General features: G+C 35.4%; 1 non-coding gene across 1 annotated transcript; it reads left to right on the top strand.

Moving 5' to 3' along the window:
- Positions 1 to 5737: 5737 nt before the first annotated feature.
- Positions 5738 to 5819, top strand: TRNAS-UGA (transfer RNA serine (anticodon UGA)). Its single transcript has one exon. It is a non-coding gene; the product is annotated as a tRNA-Ser (tRNA).
- The last annotated feature ends 181 nt before the right edge of the window (positions 5820 to 6000 follow it).

Genomic DNA, 6000 nt, shown 5'->3' with positions numbered 1-6000 from the left:
TCGGACTCCAACATGGCGAAAATCGAAGAACAAATCCTGGTGGAGAAAAGTGGCGGAAATAGATTCCTATTAGGTTTCTACTACTTCCTTATCAAGAAAAGCCTATAAAAGCAACAAGTCCCTACACCATAAGCACGAAATTATACACCACAAAAAGCAAGGAACGAAGATCAACGAAGACTCAAGCATAGTTTTTCTTATTTAATTTATTTATTTTATTTTCTTTGTCATAAGAATCACGAGTAGCTAAGTTTTTATTTCTAGGATTTTATTTGGAACCCTATGTGGGATTTATGAACCCAATTCTATGATTTTATGCAAGTTTTAATTCCGGATTATTTCTTCTACTTGTTTTATTAAGTGCATGAACTTGATCAACTTATGTGCTTTTATGTTATTGTTAATCGCATGAATCAGAAGATCGGGTTAATAATTAGAACTGTGGTAGAACAGCCTTTGTGGTATTAACATAGGAATATAGTTAATCTCTTAGGTAGCCATTATTGAGATTTGTGTTTAATGCTGTGTTCTAGAATTAATTGCATAGGAATATAGTAATTGAATCTAGAGTATTAGAATCGTAATACACGCGGAAGCGGGTTATGATTATTTTAGCATCTCAGGTTAATAATCCGGGTTAATTGCTTGCATAATTGAAGGAATTGGGGGAATAATAATCACATATGGGGAAGAAAAAAATCCTAGGCTCGTTTACTCTGATAAATCTTCGTTTTAATTGCTTTCTTGTTTTTGCTTGCTTTTTAATTTAGTTAATTCTCTCTAAAGTCGACTGTGTAGGGTGGGCTTGATAACAATTGGTAGAATTTAGCGTCTAGGATTAGATAATTAAATATTCCTTGTGGGTTCGATATCCGGACTTTTAGTCCACTATATTACTTGTACGATACGTGCACTTGCGTGTAGGTTTTCGCCCAACAAAAACCAAACTTCTCTTCTTCTAGTCGTAGAATGATTGATTTTTTTATCTTTGCTCTGCCGTAGCCGCCTCACCGCTTATGGCCTCCCGCCGTCGGGCCCCTTCTTTCTTTCTCTTATTCCAAAAGGCCATTTCTATTTGTCTCGAAAAATTTTGTTGCATAAGAGCAGAGGTTACCCTTCTTTATTAAGGCTTCAATTTTCTCCAAAGCAACTGTTAGTTCAAAGAAAAAATTAGTAGGGCAGAAACTCCCATAGAAGACAAGAAGAAGAACCCAAGCTTCATTACAATCAATTTCTAGTCTAGGAAAGTTTCAAATTAAGTTTCCGTCCTTAAGTTTTAGTTAAGTTCAATTGACTCCTTAGAACTTTTAATTTCACCCACATATGATATCCTAAGATGTGAAGACAAGAAAACCCATGGACGTAGCCATGTGCCTGGCGCGCTGGAATATTCGCCTGAAAATTCGACATAGTTGGTTAAGTGACTCGAAAGACCGAGTTTAAGCGTGCCCGTGCAACTTATTTTTTGTTTAGGTGACAATGTTCAAAAACGGGCAACGTACATGTGGCAAAATACTATTTATCCTACATTTTATACTATAGTGTCGCTCAAAGTTATAAATTTAAAGATAAATTAATACATTGCCCATTGGTACCAATTAATTATTTATTAATTAAATACTGACCACCATCCAATACCAGACGCCGCTATGAGATGACTCCTCTTCCTCTCTCCCTCTCTCACTTTCTCACTTTGCAAGTGAGATTGCGGCGCGGTCAGCTCCAGTCAATAGCCAATCAACAACTTCTCTGAAAACGAGCTCGACGTTTTTATCAAGTTCTCCTTGCTGGCGGCGTGGCGGTGGAGCTCCTCCGTGCAAGCTGGATTGCAGACAATCATGAATTGGATATCTACTTCAGCGAATTTTTTTGTACCTCTCTACAAACCCTCGGTAACTTCTGCACTATGGCGTCGCGTGGGCGTTCAGTGTCCGCCTCGCGCTTGCTAATTCCTATTTCCACTTCCAATCCATTTTTTTTTATTTCTTTATTTAAAAAGTAAGTCCACGTTGAACAACAATATGTCGAAACGCTTTCGTCAACAACTATTTGGATATCGATTTGGTAATTAAGTGAGATAATTGGCTAGACACCCCTTATTTGAAACTTATATAGGTGGAAATCCATTTTGTTAGATGAATATAGATAGACACGGCCACGGGCCGGTTTTGGGCCCGGAACCGGCCCGAACCGGCCCGTTGACTGCCCAAACCGGCCCGTTGACCGAGTGAACCGGCCTGGACCCGTGAACCGGCCCGTCCTACCCGGGACGGGCCCGGTTCTGAGAAATGGTGAACCGTGAACCGCCGGGCCAGCCCGGCGGTTCACCCGGATTTAAAAAAAAAAAATTAAAAAAAAAAAAAGCAAATAACGGCTAGTGAACCGGCCCGAACTGGCCGTTATTTACTTTTTTTTTGAATTTTTTTTCCCCCCCAATTTTTCCTATAAATACCCTCACACCCCAATTTTGCTTTTTTTTGAATTTTTTTTGCCCCCCAATTTTTCCTATAAATACCCTCACACCCCAATTTTTCCTATAATTTACTTATTCATCAAATATTTCAAACTTGTGCTTCTAAATTGACTTTTCAATGTTTTCATTTATTTTCCCTTTTCTATTTAAAAGTACTTCTTTTAATTTACTTGTTCATCAAATATTTCAAAAAAAAAAAAAAAACAAAACAAAAAAAATTCAAAATTTCCCGGCCCGCTGAACTGTCCATACTACGGGCCGGTTCCGGTTCCCGAAAATGTGAACCGTGAACCGGTTTGAACCGGCCCGTGGCCATGTCAAAATATAGATATAGGCCACTTAACTGATAAAATTTCTTAAAGTAGTCGCCTTACTCGGCTCGTATGTCGCGATAATTTCTTTCATGTCGCGACATTGCCCAAAAATCCATCACTTTGTCGAAGTTCATTTGTTGCGACATTGGCCCAAAAGCGGTAATCGGATCGGAGGCGGTCAGGAAGCGACTCATGATTAATCGGTGCGGTGGTGATTAATCGGTAATAAATCGGAAATAAATAAGTTTTTAAAATTTAATATAATATATTTCTAGAAATTATTTATAAATACTCAAAACATATATAAAAAGATATTTAAAACATAGTTATATGTCCATCATGTATATATCTGTTAAGTGTATATTTTTACACTTTATCGTACCTTTTTATTTGAGCTTTTGGTGTGTTTTAACGATAATTGGTGCTTAAAAAGTTGATTTATTGTATTTTAGGTACAAATTGAAGAATTGGAAAAGTATGGGGTCAAAACTGCAATTTTGGAGAAAATATGGGCCAAAAGTGAAAAAATCAAAATTCTGAAGATTTAAAGCTCGGACCCCCGTCCGAGTTTTAGTTCAAATTCTCGGACCCCCGTCCGAGACTCCGAAGTTGTGCAGTAAAGGGATTTTAATTGCACAAGGAAACTGCCTTCTTCCCCAAGTTCTTCACCCTATATAAGACCAAGCCAAGCACACAATTGGGGATCTTTTTCTACGCAATTTCAAGAGCAACAAAGCAATAACGAAGACGAAGAATTCAAAGACTCCAAGCATAGATTTATCGTTTATGATTTATTTTATTTGTGTTTTTCCTTTAATCATGAGTAGCTAATTTTCTTATTTCTAGGATTTTATTTGGAACCCTATGTGGGATTTATGAACCCAATTCTATGATTTTATGCAAGTTTTAATTCCGGATTATTTCTTCTACTAGTTTTATTAAGTGCATGAATTTGATCACCTTATGTGCTTTTATGTTATTGTTAATCGCATGAATCGGAAGATCGGGTGAATAATTAGAACTGTGGTAGAAGAGCCTTTGTGGTATTAACATAGGAATATAGTTAATATCTTAGGTAGCCATTATTGAGATTTGTGTTTAATGTTGTGTTCTAGAATTAATTGCATAGGAATATAGTAATTGAATCTAGAGGATTAGAATTGTAATACACGCGGAAGCGGGTTATGATTATTTTAGCATCTCAGGTTAATAATCCGGGTTAATTGCTTGCATAATTGAAGGAATTGGGGGAGTAATAATCACATAGGGGGAAGAATAAAATCATAGGCTTGTTTTCATTGATTAAATCTTCGTTTTAATTGCTTTCTTGTTTTTTTTGTCTTTTTAATTGTTTTAGTTTAATTTAGCTTATTAATCATCTTTCGACTGTGTAGGGTGGGCTTGATAACAATTGGTAGAATTTAGCGTCTAGGATTAGATAATTAAATATTCCCTGTGGGTTCGATATCCGGACTTTTAGTCCACTATATTACTTGTACGATACGTGCACTTGCGTGTAGGTTTTCGGCCAACAATATCCTAATAACATAATAAAAGTTTAATAATAGTAAGATCATAATACATAAATATCCTTATAAAATATAAATAAAAAGGCAATTTTTAGACAATAACAATAACAATTATTAATTCTTTAACAATAACAATTAATATAACAAAATAAAACATAAACTCATATTTTTTTTATTAAAATCCCAACTTTTATTTTGAATTAAAAAAAAACGATTTATGACCGATTTTTGCCTCCGAGTTTGACCCGCCTTAAAGGATTGACCGTCTCAGACCGTCTCGGACCGCCTCAGACCGCCTCACAGACAAAAAACCGATTTTTCAAATATTTACACTAAAATCGTGAAGGTATGGGACCGCCTCCCCCTTGGCCGATTTTTAGAACACTCATATGTAGATAATACCTTTTTTTTTCAATTTTTTAGCCTACCCAATTACATTTACTCCACTTAAGCTCACTTATTAAAAGTCACCTCACTTCTCAAAGCTCCCTTCATGTCTGACTTGTCTTCATCTTTTATTTCCTAACTTCGTTCTCGTTCTTTGAAAAAAAAAACTTTGTTCTATTGCATAGTCGCACTAGTGGCAGTTAAATTGCTACCCACAGTCGATCGAACGCATACCGGCGATTAGTTAACGTTTGATGTCTTTTCTTTCATCTTAATTTTCATAATGAATATTAGTTAAAAGTCTATTGTGTAAATTTCATAATTGACTTCATATTCATGTTTTTTAGATTTTTGTAGCAATTTAACTTACACAATTCGCTTTGGTATTATCTTCTGAAAATGGAGGAAAATTTTATATCAAATTTTTATTTTAAATTTCTTTGATAGCAAAAAAAATTTTAGGGGCTCTGCCCCGAACCTTCGAACCCTGATATGTTTAACTTTTAAGCCCACCCCCCCAAATATTGCTGGCCTCACCACTGGTCATTATCACGACATTTGAGGTGCATGTAGCAACATAGACCTCTTTTTGGCATGATTTTTAGTTTTGTTTCCAAAATCGTTTCGAATCTGCAAAATTGTTTTCTTTTATCTAAATATGAAATAAAACAAGATAGGAATAATATATACAAATAAAGCTAAAAATTAGGACGAACAAGGACCAAAAATCGAGGATATGACAAGTAAAAAGTGTACAAAACGAATATTTATCAATAATTGTATCATCATTGTGTGGAAAAAAGACAACGAATATAAATAGTACATATATATATATATATATAAAGAATATAAAATAGTAAAATGAGGATAATAATCTGATCAGACCTCTGTAGCTTTCTTCCTTTTTAGCTAGAGTTGGTATTTGTGAGTGAAAAACTGAAAACAGATGTTGGTTTTCATGAGTAAAAAATCTGATCCAATAGTGAGGTAACTAACATTAGATATATATAGACAAACGGTGATCGTACATCTAAGTCAATATGTCCGAGTGGTTAAGGAGACAGACTTGAAATCTGTTGGGCTTCGCCCGCGCAGGTTCGAACCCTGCTGTTGACGAATATTTTTAAAACCTACCATACCATGTGCTGGGTGTATATTTTTGTGTGTGATGTTTTTAAAAGTTTTCATTTTGGTTTAATTGTGCTAGGTTTCCATCAAATTGGATCTTATGAGAATTAATCCTCTTTTCTAGTTCTGAGTTTTTCAAAACGACCTAATTTGATGTAGGTCCTCCTAT

The sequence above is a fragment of the Erythranthe guttata genome, chromosome 14 (genome assembly GCF_056151865.1).
Source record: "Erythranthe guttata isolate IM_541 chromosome 14, IM_541, whole genome shotgun sequence".
Lineage (NCBI taxonomy): Eukaryota > Viridiplantae > Streptophyta > Magnoliopsida > Lamiales > Phrymaceae > Erythranthe > Erythranthe guttata.
The sequence above is the reverse complement of the archived record's forward strand: the minus strand, read 5'-3'. Positions and strand labels throughout refer to the sequence as shown.